Raw genomic sequence first — 23,131 nt, 5'->3', positions numbered from 1 at the left:
AGTGGAATTGGTGAAGTGTCGGTGTTGGACGTGGAGCTTTGCATTGGTGTGAGTTCCGGATAAATCCAGTCACAAATATCAGTGTTCGAGGCGGGGACTCCCGTATTAACCCCAAACGCAGTGCTAGAGTGTTATTCTCATGCGTGGTATCGGTGTTCTGCAGACAAACAGTGACGAGAATTAACGGGAGCAATTACAGATGCAGAGCGGAGTGAATGACAAACGCAGGGAAAGCTGACAGACGTCATGCGGGAGTGTTTGACAAACACGAGGAAAGTCTGCGTAGACTACCGCCACAAGCCAAGAGCCTCGATATTGGGAAATGCTTCTATTGCCATGAGTTACACCGACGACGCCAGTGATCGTGACGGAGGAAGCTGCAGGATGATTGCGACACATGTGATTAACAGCCAATCTTTGGCATTGTATGGTTGCGAAACTGCAGGTGCACAATAAAATCAATGAAATATATAGTCATACAGTTTGAATGCAATGAAACATTTAGTCATATAGTTTGAATGCAATGAAATATTTAATTACACTGTGTTTACCAACAAAATGCTATGATTAAGAAGCGTGCAAGTAAATTCTGAAATGTATGAATTATATTGCTTAAGGAAATTCTGAGGCATTACGAAAATCAACCAGTTAAAAGTAATACCTCGCTGCATATTCTGGAATATACACGTTCACTTACAAACAGTCCTAATAAAGAATTTTATCGAGGTTCACTGTATAATTTGGAATGGACACATTTACTTTCAAACAGACCCAGTAAGGAATTTTACAGTACTAGGAAAGCAAGTAAAATTTTAGAGCTAGTTCATTCTGATGTATGTGGACCTATGTCCGTACCTTCATTGGGGGGATTTCTGTATTATGTAATATTTGTTGATGACTACTCTAGGAAAACTTGGATCTACTTTCTGAAATGTAAAGAATCAGAAGAGATCCTTAATAGGTTTAAAGAATTCAAATCACTAATAGAGAACTACTTAGGAAATATAATTAAAACCCTAAGAACTGACAATGGGGGGGAATACACCAAAAATATTTAAAGAGTTTTCAAAAAAATTAGGGATTAAAAGGGAGTTAACAATACCTTATAACCCTCAACAAAATGGGATAGCTGAAAGGAAAAATAGGACAATCGTTGAAGCTGCCAAAGCTATGATTTTTGATCAGAATCTAAATATCAATCTTTGGGCAGAAGCAACTAGCACTGCTGTATATATTCAAAATAGATATCCCCACTCTCATCTTGAAGATAAGACCCCTGAGGAAGTCTTTACTAAATCAAAACCTGATATTAGCCACCTTAGGATATTTGGATGCCTTGTCTATATTCATGTACCTAAGGAGAAAAGATTAAAATTAGAGCCTTCTGGGAAAAGGGGAATCTTTGTAGGATATAGTGAAACCTCCAAGGCTTACAGGATCTATATACCTGGTGAAAAGAATATTGAACTAAGCAGAGATGTGATCTTTGAAGAAGACTTAGCTTTCAAAAGAGCCCAAAGCTCTCTAGACCTTGAAGTTTATATCCCCACCCCTAGCATAGATAGAGATCCTACTCCTGAGCTTCAGAGGGAGAATCCTGAGGAAACTATAAATGAAATTCAAAGTCCACCTAGAGAAAACCTCAAGAAAATACCACTATGGGCCACCAAAATTGTAGCAGAAGCTCAGAAGTTTGTTGCTCCTTCAGGAACCTTCAGGGAAAGCAAAAGGCCTAACAAATTCACTAGCTATGTTGCCTTTATGAATGATCTCTGCAAAACTGAACCAAACAATGTATCAGAGGCTCTTGAACATCAAGTATGGAAGGATGCCATGTCTGAAGAGTATCAGTCCATTATGAAAAATGATGTTTGGGAGATTGTTCCTAGGCCAACTAAGAAATTTGTTGTTTCATCTAAATGGCTCTTTAAGATTAAACATGTTGCAGATGGTAGTATTGAAAAACACAAGGCTAGATTTGTAGCTAAAGGTTTCTCTCAAAGGGAAGGAATAGATTATGAAGAAACTTTTGCACCTGTTGCCAGATATACATCAGTAAGAGCTGTATTATCCATTGCAGCAGCTAAGGGGTGGAAGGTACACCAGATGGATGTTAAGACAACATTTCTAAATGGTGAGATCTCATAAGAAGTCTACCTAGAGCAACCTGAAGGGTTTGAAGTTTATGATGCAGAGTCTCATGTGTGCAAAGTCAAGAAAGCTCTCTATGGGCTTAACCAAGCCTCCCAGGGCCTGGTATGAAAGAATTGACACCTATCTCTCAGGACTAGGCTTCTCTAAAAATGATGTAGATCCTAATCTCTACTACAAAAGAAATAAAGGTGATATGCTAATGTTGATTTATATGTTGATGACTTATTAATCACAAGAAATGATCATCTCATAGATCAATGCAAGAAAGATCTATCCAAAGAATTTGATATGAAGGACTTAGGACTCCTTCATTACTTCCTAGGATTGGAAGTATGGCAGAATTTTGACAACATTATACTAAACCAAGGAAAGTATACCTTGGATATATTGAAGAGATTCAGAATGCTAAACTGTAGGCCCATGACCTCTCCTATGGAAACCAATTTACATAAACTTAAAGAAGCAGCAGTAGAGTCACAACCCACTAACTCTACTCAATACAGAAAGATGATTGGGTCCCTGATGTACCTAGTGAATACAAGGCCAAATATTTGTTATGCAGTTAATGCCTTAAGTCAGTTTATGTGTGAACCTAAGGAGATACACCTGGTTGCAGTAAAACATATCATGAGATACCTACAAGGTACTCTAAACCTTGGTCTCAAATATGAGAAAGTTGACATAAACCTAAATGGATTTACAGATTCAGATTGGGCTGGAAGTGTAACTGACAAAAAAAGCACTTCAAGGTGTTGCTTCAGTCTAGGTTCAACCATGATATCTTGGATCAGCAGGAAGCAGTCCTCTGTAGCTGAAAGCTCCACCGAGGCAGAATACATTGTAGCTTCTATGGCTGCTCGAGAGGCAGTATGGCTTAGGAAGTTACTTGTGGGGTTGTTTGGAGAACCTATGAAACCCACTATTATACATTGTGACAATCAAATCTGCATAAAACTTTTAGTTAATATAGTGTTCCATGACAGATCCAAGCATATTGAGATCCCATACCACTATGTGCGAGATATGGTAGACAAAAATGTGATTCAATTAGAATATATTTGTATAGGAGATCAAACAGCAGATATTCTGACCAAACCTCTTTCCAAAGTGAAGGTTGATCAGTTCAGAAAAGGTTTAGGTATGATAGAAAGGTAATTTTCTTTGTAATCTATATTTACATATCAATAAGATGTTTAATGTGTAAACCTCTTTGTCATGATAGGACATTTTGGATTTTTATCCCCTGGGTTCATATCTAAGAGGTGACGATCTCTCAAGATAATGAACACTTGTATGGAGACATTATAAGGTGACAATCTTATAATATCCAAACCAGTTATCATGTTGGATCTCTAGTTTGTCATGGATGAGCCATGATTGTGTTGTGGTAAAACATTTATATGAGATGTTAGTGCACCTACCACAACTTGGATAAAGATGAGAATTGAATATTTTCTCATATGATTATCCTTAAAGTATTGCATGCTTAGGCAATACTGATATCACATGCTAAGGTGATATCCTGTCATCACAAGATTGATGTGATTGACACTTTGTATCACGTGTTTAGGTGATACTTCATATCATGTGATTAGGTGATATGATTCCCTAGAAAGTTAAATTGTGTGAAGGAAAGCTAACTATCATTTGAATTGTGATGCTTGATATAATGCTCTCATTTATCTTACCTAGCTAAGAGCGAGTGTTAATGCATGATAGCTTCGGTAAGATAAATGATTGAATGAGAGATAAATGAAGTCTCTCATTCAATCAATTATCATATCGATAAACCATTAAGAAAACATCAAGCTATTTTCATCTGATAATCATTCCTCTCTATATCGAATCTACTTTGTCAATCAATATCAATAGCATGGTATAACGGTGATCACTGATGGTTATTCGGGTTAACTATGTATTCCGATTCACATCGGATGTGTTCCCTACAATAAACAAATAGTTATCAAGTGCTTTCGGGTGGCAAAGTATGCACCGCTTGGGATGTATAACCTTTAGTTAGTGATCGGTGTCAATTAACATAGACACCGATTCCCATTGGTTAATATGCCACGCCAACCCCATCGTAAATACCGATTAGCATATACACTATGTTACGTGAACCCTGATTAGTATCGGGCTAGTAATAAGTTAAACACTGATTGATAACATATACCAAAGGGTGTGATCAAGTAGCATCTTGATCGGTCATGTCCATTAGACATGACTGGTCAGGGCACTGCTTGATCCTCCCTCTTGCATATATGTATCATTTGATATTTGTGAAGAGGATATTGAAATTGAAAAATACTTCTCTCACGTGTCAAATAAAGAAGATAGTCAGATTCATAATAGAGATAGAAAATTACATAGACATAGAGAATACATTAAGAATACATCTTACATATTGAATTGTAAATTGAACATCATTTACAAATAATGTTAGTTGCAAACTGATTTTTGGCATAATCAGCAAGCAACAACTCTCTCCAATCTGTTATAAGTTTGCACAAGGAGCTCAAGAGGGGTCTTCTAGATAGAGCATCAACCACAATTTTATTCCTCCCTTTGACATACTCAATGTCAAAGTCGTAAGCTTGTAGCTTACTCACCCATTTTGTTGTCTCTCATTCAAGTCCCTCTAATGCATGAAGTGCTTAAGACTATTGTGATCGGTCTTGACAACAAACTTACTCCCCACAAGGTACTGCCTAAACTTCGCAAGAGCATGCATTATGGCAAGCATCTCTTTATCATATATGGAATATAATCTTTCAGTTCCTCTCAATTTTCTACTTTCAAAAACAATAGGATGCTTGTCTTGCATAAGGACCGCACCAACACCTTTTCTTGATGCATCACACTGTAGTTCGAAAGGCTTGGTGAAATTTGGTAAGGCTAAAACAGGGCACGAGCTCATAATCTCCTTGAACCGATCAAACATTGTTTGTACTTTTTCTGACCACTCAAAAGCTCCTTTCCTAGTGAGATCTGTGAGAGGGGAAGCCTATTGAGAGTATCCCTTTACAAACCTTCTGTAAAAACCACATAGACCCAAGAGTCCCTTCAAGTGTGTTATGTTCTCAGGTGGTGGCCAATCAATGATAGCTCTAATCTTTTCAGGATCCACCTTCACATCTTTTGCACTGATGATGTGACCAAGATAGAGTAGCTCTTTCAATCCAAATTCACATTTGGACTCCTTAGCAAACAGGGATTCGGACTCCAGTATACTGAGCACTTCATCGAAGTGTTGCAAGTGCTCCTTCCAAGACTATCTGAAGATGAGGATATCATCAAAAAATATGAGTACAAACTTCCTCAACTGCTTCTGAAAGATCTTGTACATGCAAGACTGGAATGTGGTCGGAGCGTTAGTCAACCCAAAGGGCATGACTAGGAATTCAAAATGCCCAAAGCGACACCTGAATGCAGTCTTCTCAATATCTGATGCCTTCATTCTAATTTGATGGTACCCCAATCTGAGATCTATCCTGAGAAGAACACTGCACCATGTAGCTCATCAATCCTCACAATAGGGTATCGGTTTTTGATAGTCTTCTGATTAAGTGCTCGGTAGTCCACACACATGCACATGGTCCCATCCTTCTTCTTCACCATAACTACAGCCGAAGCAAATGGACTCTTGCTTGGCCGAATGTAACCCATGTCAAGAAGCTCCTGAATGGCTTTCTCAATCTCATCCTTCTGCTTCTTGGGGTACCGATAAGGAGTAGTCATGATAGGCTTAGGTCCTTCTTCTAGCTCAATGATGTGTTTAGTTCCTTGCTCGGGAGGTCTACCAAGAGGTGGATTCTCAAACACCTTACTTCTCTTTGTAATCAAAGTTTGAATGTCATCAGGATAACTTCTTTTCTCTTCAATTGAATTAGATGGCATAATCATGCACTCAGGAGGTTTTCCAAGAGGGGGATTCCCAAAAATATTACTCTTTTTTGTGATTAATGCTTGAACATCTGCAATGTAATTTCCCTTTTCTTCAAGTGGACTTGATGGCATTATCAAACACTCTGTTGCCCATTCTACTTGGTCATGGCGGATCAGCCACTCCATCCTCTTCAGTGACACAATTTTGAGACCACCATTAGATATCCCTCTCAATACTACCTTCTTGCCATCAGACATGAACTTCAGCTCCATGGTTTGCAGATTTAATGTGATCTCACTAAGAGATCTCAGCCATTGGATTCCAAGGACTGCATCATCACTCCCTCCTATGCTCACTAGAAAGAAGTCATTTTAAATCTCATGATTTCCCAACTTCAGAGATATGTTAGAAATCATCCTATTGCATGAAATCGTGGAACCATCAGCTACCATGACTTTGAATCCTTCAACTTCTTTAGTCACTAGCCCTCTCTTAGCAACAATTCTTTCATCAATGAAATTATGAGTTGCTCCCGTAGCAATCAGAGCTATGACATGGTGCTCTCCCAACACTCCTCTAACTCTAAAGGACTCATTCTTGTGAAGGCTCGAGAGTTGAGCAACCACACCTCTATCATCTTGTTCACTTTTAGGCCCTTCATACTCGCTGTCCTCAATTTCATTCTTCTGTTCGAAGATTTCAGAATCTAATCCATCAGCTTAATAGGTCTCCATTCGATGTAAATTACCCTTCCCATGACACTTATGCCTTGGGGCCCAAGGTTCTCTGCAAGAATAGCACAAACTCTTCCTTCGGAGCTCTTGACAAAGCTCATCATCCATCTGGAAAGGAAACTTCTTATGCTGATTGGACAATTTCTTCTTGTCTATCCGAAATGAAGAAGGCTTGGACTGAAATTTGGACCTAGGGGTAGCCAATTCCATACTCCTTGATTTCTTGATGGCTTTGGCTGAGGTGGGCAGATCAAAGGCTTTAACCCAATCTTTCAAAGGCTCTTCAAGATCTTCGGTGAATAGAACCACTAGCCTCTTTCTAAAATGTTACTAACCATAACTGATAGGTTCTAGAACTCAGTTATGTAGTTGTCCAAGGAGCCTTGTTGTTTGAGTTGAGCAAGCTCTTTGAACTTAACCTCCAGATCCTTAGAATCAAACCTCTCAATCAACCGGTTTGTGAATTCAGCGTAGGTAACTATCAAGTTATGACCAAGGGTGACCAACCCATGGTACTGTTGATGTGTCTTTTGTACACGACCAAACACAAAATAAAATACCTAGAGGTATCTTATCCTCTCTTGAGTAAAGTTCCTGAATGCTGAAGATATCGCAGAAGGATCAATCGGAAGAACTTCAAGGTTATGTTATGTAGGATCTCTAATCGTGGATAAGCACCAGTGGTCGTCGTGTTTATTGTTTTACAAGGGGCCTTACGTACTTTCAAAGAAAGCTTGTTCGCACACTTACTTTTCTAATGAGGAAATAGGATTCTCTTAATACTAACTGATATTTCAAAAAGATCAAAAGATAAAGGTTTTAAGGAGGTGAGACTAAACTAATCTTAAGAATGACTCAATGAAAGACTGGTCTTGATAAAACTCTACCAACTTCAGTATTGCCAAAAGATTACAACTCCACTGGAATTGGTGCAATCTTCTAAGGGGATTCAATGATTTTCAAATCATCAATGGGATAGATACTATCAGTAAGATACATATCAATACCTCCAACAATGATTGAACTCTCAAACAATCTTAATGTCTCCAGTTGATCACACGGGGCGTACTTACAATCAGTAAGGAGCTAGTGGTTTGGATTCTGAGTTTTACCAAAGATCAAGCACAACATTCGTCCTTCAATCTTAAAACTTAAATGCTATCTCTACTAAGAGTGATTCAAGAAGATAAACAACCATGAAAATAGCCACAAGGATTGCAATAAAACACCATAACTTCAATATTTCATTGATCTCATAGCCAAATAAAACAACAATTGTTCAACTTTCTCTCTTCACTACTTATTTCTCTTTTAATTCTAACTCTGTCTTACTCTTACTCTTATTCTTTGAAAATGAAATGAGTGAGGGCTTATATAGCACTCTCAAATACAATGAATGGCCTGGATCAAAAGAAGAACAACAGATGAGATTTTGACACCTAAACCCTAATTAGGGTTTTTTACAAAAAGTCCCCATTTAGATAAACATTATCAATCCATAGCCAATAGGAATTGGCACAAATAACGAGGAGACATAGCCCAATAGGAATAAAGTTGACACATCATTTTATAACAACTTTTCATCTAGAACTTTGTTCCCTTTCCTATGCTCTTTTCTAGCATATTCAATGACTTTAGACGTACTCCTCTCAATCTCAGCAATGAGAATCTCATGAAGATTCTTCATTCGTTGTTCCAAGTGGAGGACGTGATCAAAAGCAGTGAGAAGAGTTGTCTCCTATCTAGGCTCTAGCTCTTTTGTTTTCTCAATCAGGAACATAATAGCATACATCCGACCTCACTGCTCCTCTGTGACTAAGTTCTCTTCCTTGCAAAAAATGATCTTGATCTTGTCTTCCAACTCTTGGACATCCACATCTGTCTTGATCTCAATCCTTCTGTCAAGGATCGTACACAATACATCAAACACTTTGTCTTGAATAGGGTGGGTGGTGCCTTCAACTCGGCTGCATCTGGTATTGATATCTTGAAAAAGAACTTCCTTCATCTGGAGCAAGGTGGACCATTGCAGAAGGGTGTGAGTCCCTCCATCCATTATCTTCTCTTGAGCTAAAATCTGTCTCGATGTCCTCCTTATCACTTGCAAGACCGGGATAACAACATCTCTAGTGTGAGCGAATGCATCTACGGTTATCAATAGATTATGAATGATTTCAAGGACTTGGATAGCTCGATGGACTGTCTTCATCATTCTTGTTGCAAATTCAATGGCTACCTTGTAAGATTCATCAATCCAAGAACTCATGAGTTGGGCCAAGTTCTTCATCCATTTTGCCTCATTTACTAATTCGGGAGGAAGTGCATGCAAGGGTGATACTGTTGGATCCTATCGCCTTAAAGGTTGATTAAGGTGGCTAAAATAATTCCTCCAAGCACTAACCTCTTTTTCTAGTTTCTTATTCTTTTCCATTTCTTCCTTGAGTTTGTCATTAAGTGCTTTCACTGAATCAGTTGCTTCTTCCATGGCTTGCTCGGAGGTCAGTGGACCAAGATCAAATATTTCTAGATCATATTCCTCTGCTAGAATCTCATCTTCATACTTGTCCACCACTGGTGTAGCTATCTGTACCTTTCTGGATCCTGCTTCATCTCTAATTACTTTTGACATCTTTGTGGCCTTCCTCTTTTCGATCTCTTCATGGGAACTTCCTATGAGACTTTCCAAGTCGAACACTTGTTCTTCCTCTTTGACCACAACTACCCTTGTCAGTCTTTCTTTTAGCCAATCTGGAATAGAAAACTTTCTTTCCCTCACTTGCATTTCCTCAGGCAAAGGTCTATCTTCTCTGAAAGGAGATGTTGCCTCATCATCATTCCTTCCTTCTTGCTGATCATTAGCATCAAGTTGGAGAGATTGGCTTGATGAATGCTGAGGTGTTTGTCCTTTACCCTGTTTATCATTCTGCACCATGGATTCCATAGACTCATCAATCTCATACACTATCTGTTTTTGATCCTCTCCTTGACTTGTTTCTTTTTCATGCCTAGAAGATGTACTCGGTGGACGATCAGGATTCACCTTGTGTTTCTTCTTGGAAGGCTCTCTTTTCTCAGGTCCTTCCTTTCTCTTTGACCCCTTGGAATGAGAAGAATTCTCACTCACACTTGCTTCTCCTTCTTCCGTTCTTGTTTCCAGAGTGAATGTCATGGATACATTTTGCTCCTTCAACTTTTGATGTTGTACGTCCACCCATCTGCGAGTGCAAGTTAAAACAGGATCCATCAATGCTCTTAGGTATGCAACTTCGGGCTCATTCCAATCTATCTTCACCTCTTTATCCTCCTTCTCATAAGAAGATTGGAGATATCTACCACTATCTTGGGCTTGATCGGCTACAATGTAAATTTTACATTTTCTGATAAGGTCCAAGGGTAATCTAGAATGCATCTTTCTTTTTACCTCCATATCATCTAGAACATTCATCCAGAAATCTTCTACTAGAAACTCATGCTTGTATTTCTTCCCAACTGTTTCTTCCATGTGACCATGAGGGTCGAAATTCTCCCTTGAGGCAAAGGATGTGAATGAATATAGAAATAATTCCTTCCCTGCATCCTCCGCGGCTTGAGAATTAGGACACACTTCAATTGAATTCCCTAGTAGAATGGGTATGGGGCTTCCATTTCCATGCGTATGTCTTGATGCTTTAGCATAAGCTGCCAATTGTCTAGTCACCTCAAGTAAAATTATCCTGTCTGTTGGATACCTTGGCAACATATAAGGAGGCAAAGGGCATCCATGGACTTTGATGTAGGTGAATTTTGGAAACTGAATGAACCATGCACCCTGCTTCTTCACAAGCTCTTGTGCCTCCGGAGACAATCTATGGTGAATCCCTCCTTGCAATGTCCTAGTGATATACATCGTGAAGGTGTCATTGACTAGCTTGTAGTCATTCCTCGGCGGATGATGCAGTTGAACATAGGAATCACATGCTCTTATTTCTCCGGGTCCTCTCCCAACAACTTTGTGTGGTAACCCTGCATACTCAAAACTCCTGACTAAGGAATATATAACATATGAACTCATGTGGAATGACTTGGTAGGGGCTAGCCTCCTCAACTGCATGTCCAGGTTATTACTAATGATTCTAGCCCAATTGAGCTTTCCTTTTCCTTGGACAATCACTTGCATGTAGAAGAACATCCATTTGTCGAAGAAGAAGGCTTGAGAGGCACCAGTAACCCGATTGAGCATGGTTATCAAGTCCTTGAATTCTTCTTGGAAATCAATTCTGTGCGGCGTATTGGGAATCTTGTTCAATCGAGGTCTACTCTTGAGTAACCAATTCTTGTTGATGAAGTTCAGACAGGAATCAGGATCATCCTCATAGATAGACCTAGCTCCTTCCAAACTTTTGTAGATCATGTCTCTCTGCTTCGGGAGATGAAAAGCTTCACTTATAGCTTCCTCAGAAAGGTAGGCTAAGACAGTTCCATCCTCAGCTATGATCGTCCTTGAATGTGAATCATAGTGCTAGGCACATTCGATCATCAACTCGTGACACTTGACTGCAGGAGGGAAACCTGCGGCCTTGATGATGGCACTCTCAATTATCCTCTTCGCAACAGGTGATGGCTTGCCGATGTAAGGTCCTTCCTGAAACTTTTTCACATTGAAGTTTCCGAGATTGGTGTCTCCAATATTGCTCCACTTGGACACGATCCTAGTCTCCAAATCATCATTCTTCTGATCCTCCTTGATGAGAGCCTGCTGGGTAGTGGATCCACTGGCTTTTGGGGGTTGTCATTTGATACCTACACAAAAGACTTAAAGTTAGGTTTGAGCATAATACCTTAAGGTATGGGATTTAAGTCTTTTCAAGGAAATAAATAAATATTAATTTGAAAATAATGTGATAAATCCTTAGAATTATGAATTTTCAGATTAATATTAATTGTGAATTGAAATCAGATTGTGAAAGACTTAACCTTACAAAGGATTGATATGGAAAATTAAATCAAATCTTGAATAAGCTTTCAAAAATCCGATTATACATACCTTTTCCTTGATTTCTAGCTATCAACCTTGAAAAAGGATAAAGGAAAAAGGAAATTTGCTGGATAAGAGGTCTTTGATCTGAACTTCAGACTCTTCTCTTGGATGAATTAACCTTCAATCAGCTTCCAGCAAGGTGTTCGCCTTCAACCAGCCTTCAAGTATTCTTCAAAATCTGGAAATTTGCCTTCAATCTGCTCAATTTCGCACCCCTAAATCTGCTGGAGTTCGCACCTTCAGGTCTGCTCTCTAAATTCGCATAGGAGAAAATGAATAATTGCTTAATGATTTCAAAACACACCTTTCCTTTATAGGGCGCTCACCTCATTTTTTCACTAGGCCGACTTGGTAAATGCTTAAATAAATAAAATTAAAAAAAACCCTCTACAAATTGGCTGACTTGATTTATAAAGCAAAAATAAGATGTCTTGATCGCTAAAGTGGGGAATTTTTTATTTTTAGGATAATTTCAAAGCCTAAAGGTTGATTTTTTTTATATTAAGGCTTAGAAAAAATTAATTAATCAATTTATAAGTGCCTTAGCTCATGCGAATTTGTCTTAGTCCCCCAAATGAGATTTAATTAGCAAATTTAGTGAAAAGATATAGGTAAGCCTAGTGGATGCTAAAGTTTGATCAAGGTTTGATGAAGGCACATTCTCCATAGGCACTAGAATGTTCAAAGTATGTGGAAGGCTTAAATTATTCCAAGGAGGCTTGTTTGAACTTCCAACCTAGGTTTATTTACTCCATCTACCATCACCTTCACAACCTTGATTTGCCACTACATCACCTTCACAACCTTGATCTGGTCATCATGTCTTTGTCTAGCCCAAATAAGGTGAAGAATAGGCATCTCCAAGGATTTCGCCCTAGACCCTTTGGAAGGGTCAAGAGCGATTTTCTTGATTAGGCCTCAATTACCCATTTTTTTTAATTCCAAAATCCTCCTGAAAGTGAGCATATGCTAGCTTTAGTTTAACAAAGCTTAGGGATCCATCCTTCTAGCTTCTCACATGGGCAAATTAGGTGATAATGAGAATTTCACTCTGGACCCTTTGGAAGGGTCAGGAGCGAAATTCCTTCTTTAGGTCAAAACTCACCTTTGTTTGATTGACAACCTTCTCTAAGGCAATCTCCAAGGTCCATTCACCTTGATCACTGGCTTGGCTCAATATTACCTTGGAGGAAAACATGACATTTTGTGAATTTCACTCTGGACCCCTTGGAAGGGTCAGTAGCGAAATTCACTCTTTGCTTGCTTATTCACACTCAAATTTCACTTTCTTCACTTCAACTCATCTAGACTCCCTCATTTTGAATCCACTTCTCAACTTGGCAACATTGGTTTGATCTTCACAAGGCCTAAAAAGGAAAATTCGCTCAACAACCTAGCCAGGGACAAGACCTATCCAAAATTTCGCTCTGGACCCTTTGGAAGGGTTAGGAGCGATTTTCAAGTTTTAGCTCAAAATTTGCATTTTTGGTGATCAAAAATCCTTCATAGGCAATCAAAAGAGCTTATCTCACCTAGGTCTAGGCCTGACTTCGTTCACATTTTGGAGGAAAAGATGGTTTTTAGGGTTTTTGCTTTGGACCCTTTGGAAGGGTCAGAAGCGAAATTCACTATTTGGCTCAATTCCTTCAAATTTGATAATCATTAGCAATTTGAAATCATTCCTTAGGACTTCTCTTTCTTGAACTCACCATAGTTTGCACTAGACTTGGCACAAAATTGGGAAAAAAGGTGGTTTTGAGAAAATTCGCTTTGGACCCTTTGGAAGGGTCGGGAGTGAAATTTTCATTCTTGACTTGATTTTTTTCATCTTCTCAATCTTATTCTTCCTTACAAGATAAATTTCACCATTTCTCATCCAAGGAACAAGGTTTTAAGCCTAAGCAAGGTCAAAAAACTAGGTTTGCAAGGAATTTCGCTTTGGACCCTTTGGAAGGGTCAGGAGCGAAATTTCCATTCTTGGTCAAAATCCTCACTTTTCAATGCCTTCAAACATTTCTGAAGGAAAAAATATGTCCATTCTTCCTTTCCACATGGCTTGCAAATCAAAATTTGGTCAAACAAGGAAGGGAATGAGGTCTAGGTAGATTTTCGCTCTGGACCCTTTGGAAGGGTCAGGAGCGAAAATCATGATTTGGGCTTGATTGTTCATTGTTTTCACCTTCAATCTTCTCTAGGAGGCAAACATAGATCATTCTCCTTTCATCTCCATCTTGGTCTTGACTTTGGCTAAGGGAAAATGAGTGTTTTGAAGAATTTCACTCTAGACCCTTTGGAAGGGTCAGGAGCGAAATTCCCTTTCTTGGCCAAAATCCTTCATCTCCTCCACCTCAAGTCATTCCCTAAGGCTAGAACATTCAAAACACCTCCAAACATGTCTTAGAAACTAAGAATTTGGCTTAGATAAGGAAGAAATTGAGGTCTTCAAGGATTTTTGCTTTGGACCCTTTGGAAGGGTCAGGAGCGAAATCCTCACTCTTGGCTAGTTTCTTACTTCCTTTCATCTCATTCTCCTCCAGACTTGATCAATTCAACATCCTCTCATCGCGATCAAGACAATCCTCCATCCAACTGGGTCTAGGCAAGGTCAAACTAGGTTTTTAAGGCCAAAAGAAGGCTAAATGGAGGATTTCGCTCTGGACCCTTTGGAAGGGTCAGGAGCAAAATTCCTCTTTGAGGTTGATTTTCATCATCTCAAAGTCTAAAACCTCTTCTCTAAGGCAAACATGCATCAAAACCTACCAAACCATGCCTTAGAAGTTCCAAACTTGGTGAAGCTAAGGAGCAAAATAGAGGAAATATGAATTTCGCTATGGACCCTTTGGAAGGGTCAGGAGCGAAATTCTAATTTTAGCTTAATTCCTTCACTTTTGGTGATCATAACCAACTCAAAGCCATGCCTAAGGACTTCTTCGATCTTGATCCACACTTGGCTAGACACAAAATTGAGAGGAAAAGATGGATTTTAGGAATTTCGCTCTGGACCCTTCGGAAGGGTTTGGAGCGAAATTCTCATTTTGAGCTAATCTTCCACTTGCTTCCTCCTTTTCATGCCTTGGACATACTTTGTTAGGCTTCCTTCCATCATGATCATGCAAATTTATCCTTTAGGTTGACATATAGCTCCAGTTTTTGTAGAAAGTAAGGTTTTACATGAATTTCGCTCTGGACCCTTTGGAAGGGTCAGGAGCGAAATTCCTCTTTGAACTCAAGTCCTAGCTTCATTTTCACCTTTCTTCATTCAAACAAGTGTTTTTACCTTCATTCAAGCCTAGGAATGGGTTAGCTCATAGTTTGGGTCAAGGTGGAGTGTCTTGTAGAGGAATTCGCTCTAGACCCTTTGGAAGGGTCAGGAGCGAAATTCCTATTTTAGGCTAACTTCCATCATTTTATCACTTCAAACCTTCTTCCTAAGGCAAAAATGCATTCCAGTCCCTGAAGTCACCTCCTGAGTCTCCCCTTGGCCACTGACCCTACTTAATAGGCTATGACCTAGAGGAAAACAAGACTCTGAGAAGAAAACCAACAATCGAGACCTACCCTGACTTGAGACCTACCATCTCCTTCACTCAGTCTATCCATCCTTATTCCTCTGAAAGGTAAAACACCTCTTGCGACAACCCTAGGTTTCACGGTAGACAACCTATGACTTCCCAAATCCAGACTACACTCAACTTTGAAGGAAACCATAATCAACCCAGCCCAGGCGACCACTCACTCACTCAAAACTTAGCACGCAGAGAGAAAACCTAGCTAAGGGAAAAGCAAAACCTAAGAAAAAAGAGGGGGTCCCCATTCTAATGGGGCTATGTGTGAATTGGTCACAACAGGTACCACCATTCGTGAGAAAGACCATCCAAGTGCAAGGTGGTGAACTTGATAGCGTCTTCTTCGGACATAGGCTTCAAGGACAAATAATTGCCCAACTTTTGCACCCAAGCTCTAGTTGTGCACTTATTGCTCCCATCAAAATGTGCTAGAGTGACCTTCCGAAGAGCTTGTTGATAGTCTCTTGGAGTGGAGTATCTGTTATGCAACCTCCCTTCCCTTCTCTTCTTCAGATTCATGAATTGATCAAGGGACAAAATGTCACGAATCTCCGTGGGAAGTGATGAATACTCCATGTAACATGCCCGTATCTCATCGGCTACTGGGACTTCCACTAGAGGTGGTAGTGCTTCGTTTGGAAGAAAAACAGGTTGCAAGCATCTTGACACCGAACCTACTGGTACTCCATTGTTGCTACTATTATTGCTACCATTCCCATTACCTCCTGAAATGTTAGAGGTACTGGCATGGTGTCCATTGCTGTCTTTATTTTGACTAGGATCCCCACCAACATTCTGATTCAAGGTGGCCAGCAACTGGGAAGTCATGTCCATCATAGTATCGAACTTTTTCTCAACTCTCTCCACAGCCCCAAGAGCATTATTTTGATCAGATGTTCTCCCTGCCATAGAATCCACTGAATCGGCATAATCAATCTCTTTCTGTTTGTTTCTCAAGACCTTTGAAAAGGTCTCTTCCACTGGCACTATCAGTATCCGAAACTGCTGCCTTCTTTGTTCTTTGTTTTAGTGTCTGATATCTCTTGTCACTCATGGAGAACCCCTAACACACAGGCTGGTGGGAAGAGTGGCTCTGATACCACTGTAATATCCCCAACAATTGTTTTTGATTTTTTCATCAAGATTAGAAGCACAACAACTGAAATATCCCATGTTGTGGTATAACTGAAAATACAAGGAATATTTGCAAAGAATTGACTATCCAGCCTGCTGTTACACAGTTTATGTCTTGCTGATATGGTTGTCTCAGAATTTCAGTTTGATAGGGAAGCCATCCAACACATATTTTGACTGATTTAACTACTAACAATCACTAGAATTGATTGAATGATTGCCAAGAATGCATAAACAACTTCCTTAAGATGTATTATATCCAATCATGAACTAACAACTAGCTGACATTATGACAAACAGTTGTCATACAACCTCAGAAAATTCATACATAAATATGCAACTATTACTCCTTCCTTCCTTATCTCAAAATGAAGCTTAAGTAGGACATAATATTGACAACATCATGCTCAAACACATTGTCCATTATCGTTGACCATTTTCAGATTCTCTGAAGACAAATGACAGCTATTGGCTCCTACATATAAACTGAGATTACAATGAATGAACAATGTCAAAAGAACCTGGAGTGTAGCGCTTTGAAGAAGCAAGCAATATCGTGAGTTTTTGAGGGCTCCAATCTACCTAATCAGTTTGTCTTCAGAAGTCCCCCCTGCTGCAAATGATGAAGGGCTGATGATAAATGTTGTGACTTCTGCTAGCTTCCAATTATTGTCCCAAAACTGATCGCCTTTACCCCTAGAGTGTAGCACTATTCACCATGATGGAATTCGATGCCCAAGTTGTCAGCTATATGCAAAATCGTGGGTTCTTATGGGTCTGATATGAATTGTCTCAGACCTGAAATGGATGCCAAATTCTACTTATAACTCCTTCAATCACCTCCCTAAAGAATGACGTTATGCTTCCAAAAATGAATAGGCTTTCAAAGTAAACCTTCAATGCTCAAATGAGGAGATATGATCAAAATTGATGGTATGTAGAGTGAAGTCGATTTTAATTTTAGACCTGCAAATTGTTCAATATTCACTAATTCCACCTCCTATCATCTCCTAATAGAATCGCCTTCTTACTTCAATAAACATTAATGCAAAATGGGCACTCAATCTGAAAATCTGAAGGTGCCATGAATACCCATCCACCATAAAAACTACAACAAGCTCAATAAGCACACTATGGAAGACTAATGTGTCTCCCACTCTTAGCTGCAACCCCTCGGAAGGTCTTCCACTCCCTCAGTTATGAAATCTATGGGAGGTTTCGTTCCCAACGATGAAGATCTGCAGAAACCCCATGGTTGTACAAACTCAATACAATATCAAAAATCAATCCAAGCTGCTTTGAGGCTTCAATTAGATCCCCCTTTATACTTTTTTCATTCTATCTCTAGAAGCTTCTAGAAGTGACTTTATGATATAATATTTAAGTCACTTTTATTAAACTAATTAAATATAAAGTCATCTTTTAATTTTAATCTATTTGATAGCTTTATAAATAATTAATTTAATATTATTAATTAAAATAATTAATCAAATATTATTAATTAAAATAATTAATCAAGCTATCCATAAAATATATCAATAATTTGGACAACTTAATTAATTCTTCTCCAAAATGGGGACATTACAATCCACCCCTCCTGAAATTGCTTGTCCCCAAGCAATACAAGCATAATCACCTCCACTTGGATCCCATGGAAAAACCCATGTGATGTCCCTGTCATCACCACGCAACTGCTGCACCACCAACTGAATATATTGAATCAACTCAATAACCTTATCACGTGTCACTGGAGTATAAGCCTCATGAGGAAGCAAGTCAAATGGTTGATAAGAAGAAGCAAGTCAAGTGGTTGATAAGTAGAAGGGGCTGGCTTGCTGCCCAGGCATTGTAATTTCAGTTTGATTATTGTTGCTAACGATCCCTGGAACACTGTATGCTCTCACCCTCCCAGACTAGGTTCTCGGTGAACAAAAGGTGGAAGGGTTCCCTTTCAGCAGTTTGGATTATTTCTCTAACCTTAGCGGGTTGTGGTGATTGCACGTATCTCTTATTGTTAAAAAATAAAAATAAAATTACTGGGATATTACAAACATCTGGAACAATACCTCCCGTGGAGATTTTCCCTTGCCTTTTACACTTGGAGACAATTTTTTGATTTCGAAGATAGGAATGTTGTTCCCATGACTTGAGGGACCCAATCTTAGGTCAACTTTCAAAAAAGTTGAAAACGCAAAAAAGGCAAAATGAAAAAATGCAAGCGAAAAAGTTGCTTCCTAGATTGGTCCCAAAGTGCCTGTTACCTATTTTTCACTTCTAGCTGGAAAATAGGCTAGGTTATGCTTGTTTTTTACTAAATGGAACAAGTACTTATTACTTCTACTATATTGCTTTCCAAGTGCACTAAGAAAATCAAAAGGAATTACATTATCAGATTGCATTCATCCAGATGCATATGATACAAGAGAAAGTGCAATTAATTTTGAGAAGAGAAAAGGTATCTTTATTGACAATATAAATGAATAATGTCTCACACAGCCGTGAAACTAACCGCTATAATGCACATGAAAAACACATGATACATTTATAGGTGCTAGGAAAATAAAATGCACAAGCAATGAAGGGTGACTCGCCATTGCCTGAATGACGAATCCGGCTTGAGCTGCCCTGCATCGTCTTTAGTCTCCCCGCTTGCCATACATCCAACTATTGCTCCGTTGCTGCTCCGCATGCCTGCACCTGAAAGAGAGATTGTTGTTAGAGCAATGTCGGGTCATCAAACACTACTTATACACGCATCTATAAACATACAATCTGATCTTCACATGTATCATAGCAGCTAGCTTGTCACAGATGTCCAAGAAAGAAAGATTATCAAACATACTTATCATATGCTCATTTTTTTTTATCCAATGTGTTTGTTTCATGTGCAGATGCAAGTGTCTTTTCATGCATAGCACGTGGGGTCAAATGGGCTCCCACAAGGGTTGAGCTCAGCGTGCTGCAATATAATGTTTGAAAGAAAACATGGATTCTCTTATTGCTTCAGTATAACTCAATCAAGTAGGGGTTCGTTATTCACAGCAATGAATTAATCAATTCACTAGTATAAACAACAAATCACTACTCAAAGGAGCCACGCTGAAATAGAAAAGATCAAAACTTCAAGGTTAAATATCATAGTCATTTGAAACAAAAGACACTGATTTAAGAGTTCTCCAAAAAGACAGTCAAGAGGATTGGTAGTTAGAACATCAAAAGATAATATAGTGCGAAGAGAGTTGCAATCAATGCATAAGTACCATGACAAACGACAGAGTGGCAGCCTTCCTACAACAACCCGCAATCACAAATCAGCCACATTAGCATGTAGAATGCAGTCAACAAGTGCAGTCTTGAAGAAATGAGGAGGCATCAAGGAACAAACATATGATCATATACTCTGAGATAAAAGTGAAAGATGCATTTGTGTGATTAGGAACAGCTTGTCTAAGAGACCACAAAGACTTTGGTAGGGCACAAAGTTCACGTTGACAGACCTTTTCATGTGAGAGAAATCAGTATTAACTGAAGATATAACATTCATATTCATGCTTCAGAGCCAAAGAAGTAACTTGAGTTTGGATCTCTGGCACATCAATTAGTACAGCCACTGTCAAAATATCAGATTTGAGCATACAAGAAGCATATGTTACATAAGCAGCCTTTGGACAGTCATTTTCATAAGGAAATATAGAGACAAGGACTACACTATTTTGTGCACAAGAAATACCATGAAGTGATTGTCAAAAAAGAGTAGACCACTAGAGGATAAATGACGAGTTACAATGACACTAGGATGACTCTAACAGAAGTAACAGAGTAGTCTATTATGAAAAAAAATGCAATCATGAACCATAATAAGCAGTCATGGTAAGGGCTTCTTATAACAAGTATAAAGCCAAATCACAGAAACAGTCACACAAGTAGTGGCTTCAAATAAAGATCATTCCATGGATCAGCATAGTTTAGCCAATGAACACAGTGACATAACAGTCATATGTACTGGGCAGCATACAAAAAGCTAGAAAGTCAAAATGGTTGCAGTCACTGCCGTTGATAACATATAGACTTATCATGCTAGGTAAAAGACAGTGAAGCTCATACACCACACAAAGAGTATTTTTTTTGTGGCCATTACAGTATGATAAAGAACATAACAACATTATCGTAGATCACAAAGGAGAGAATATCATAAGTAATATGCTTGTCTATAGATATGTAGGTAAAGCACGGTCACAAAGCAACAAAGATGTCCATGAAAATGATGTATACAGTGATACAGTCCCAGCATACTGAAGGAATCACGCACAGGGGCGCTGAATACAATCATACCGTGAACAAAACCCTTCGAATATTTCTTGTGCAATCAAAACGTCCAAGTAAGAAAGCAGTTCGTGTAAATGCACAGAGGGTAATATTGTAAAAAATTTCAAACAATGTTTTATTTTGCAAAATGAAGCATACTCGTGGTGGCATGGGTATTGCAAGCCAATTCTTCCAAGAACTCTACAGAAATCCAACTATGGTGGCCAGCAATGGAGTCGAAAGCCTTCAATCTTTTCCCAGAAAACCTTTGAAATTTTCCAAAAAGAGCAGCATAGTGGCCAAAGAGAGCATATAATCAGAGAACATAATTGACAAAAGAGATGCATTGAAAACCAGTCAAAGCCATGGCCTTAGAGGCCCAAAATCACCTTCAAATTGAGCAAAATGGAGGTTGAAATTTGAGTTTAGAGAATAAATGCAGCTTACCATGCCTTTTACACAGCAAGTCTATATGGAGGCTTCATAGAATCAACAAAATTTTCAGCTCGAGCCCTACAAGAAAACCCCATGACGGCGCTACAGGAAGCTAGAAGAATGAGGCATCGAATGCAAAGATGAAATGGGACTTTAGGGTTTCTTTTTCCCTAAAGTATGCATCGATTATTGCCCAAGGCATTTTTTTGGCCTTTGTTTTTATTTTCCTCTCTCCTCGCTAATATCCCCCATAAAATGCCTAGGGGAGGGACCTTTTTTTTACTTTTTATCATTTTATATTTTCATGTATGGTATCTATTAAATAATATATTAAATTATCACTAAGTAAATATTTATCTGTAAAATAAGATTAATATCTATTAAGTGAAATTTTATAAATTACTTAATAAATGTCATATGTAAAATTACAAATTGATAAGTGTAAAAAATGTAATAGGTAAATATTCATCAAAGTGGAATTGTTTTTGTGACTTTATTGAATTACTTTATTGAATTACTTGGATTCTAATATTTAAATGTGTGAAAATGTTTATTAAAGTGAGACAAATCATCACTTTATTAAATGAGTATCTTGACTTTATTGTAAAAATGGAATGAATAAATATTTAATGAAGTGATAATAATAATAAAAGATCACTTTATTAGGTATTTATTTACCTTTATTAGAGAGTCAGAGATATTTTTTACATTAATGAAGGCTTGCAGGCCTGTCAGTGATATTTTGGGGCCATTTATGGTGCTTTTAAGAGCTTTTATGGTTGCACAATGGGTTGGCTTGACTTTTGGCCTAGGTTTCTCCCTTTCAGACCAGTTTCAGGTCTTTTGAAGGTGGGTTTTTGTTTCTGCTCGCCCAAGAGGACGTGGAATATATTATTCATTATCTACTTTTTGGAAAGCATATATGCCACCTTCATTGTAAGGGTTCTGACTTATTCATCTCTTGGCAAACTGTAATTTTAGAGTTCTTTCTGCAGAAGTGGATATTTTTGTAACAAATTTTCAGAAACATACAGATTTGTAACACCTTTCAGCAGTACTAAGAGTTCATACCTTTCCTTTCTCTCTGGTATTTGGTGTCCCTAGTGTCAGTGTAGGTTTATTTTGTGGCATACTTCGTCCTTGAAACTATACTTTGATGTGGGTATCTTATGCAGAAGTATAATTATTTGCAGGTCATGAGCTGTGTGAAATAGCAATCTTGGGTTGTGAAAATGAATGTTTTCTCCTCCTAGGGTTATAATTTTTAGCCTTCTCATGAATCATTGATGCAAGTGTTATGATTTATTGGATTGTGTAGGAGAGCTTTATTATTATTGTCATTTTGTGTGTAACTCTTTCTTGCTTTTAAGTTTTTCAGCATATCATCTGGTGCATTACCTTAGGGTTAGATTTTAGTTTCATATGTCCTCCTCACTCTTTTCACTAAAGATATTGTTAGTTTAGGAGAAGATTTTGAAAAGAACCAGCTTACTCTAGAGGTTCACTTCAGTTTTAGGTTACTCACAACCTTGAATTGTTCCCGTGTTTCAATAGTCAGCTGAAGTTCACAACTTTAGCAAGGGTGCAGGCTTCATTGATAACAGTGCCAAAAATAAAAAAGCAGAAAAAGAAAAAAAGGAAAAAGACAAAATCCCACAAAAATAGGAAGGTGTTAGAATTGACCCTAAGGAATTGCGTTTTTCGTCCCCTGGACCTTCTAAGGGCTTTGATGGCTTCCAAACACTATTTCGAGCATAATTTTCCTATTTGGCTTGGATGACTCCCGAAAAACTCTAACTCCAAGCTCTTGAAAAATAAAGACTTATGAAATTGCAACACTAAGACAAAACCCTAAAAGGCAAACCACTAGGGCTCCCCGTTTGCGATGGAGCGATGCGTG

General features: G+C 38.5%; 1 protein-coding gene across 1 annotated transcript in view; it reads left to right on the top strand.

The window, feature by feature from the left end:
- Positions 1–23,131, top strand: part of LOC131078139 (beta-galactosidase 8) — a 299,360-nt gene that overhangs the window by 100,977 nt on the left and 175,252 nt on the right. The gene's annotated exons all lie outside the window — the stretch shown is intronic.

Source organism: Cryptomeria japonica, chromosome 7 (assembly GCF_030272615.1).
Source record: "Cryptomeria japonica chromosome 7, Sugi_1.0, whole genome shotgun sequence".
NCBI lineage: Eukaryota > Viridiplantae > Streptophyta > Pinopsida > Cupressales > Cupressaceae > Cryptomeria > Cryptomeria japonica.
Note: the sequence above shows the minus strand (reverse complement) of the source record. Positions and strands in the feature narration are given on the sequence as shown.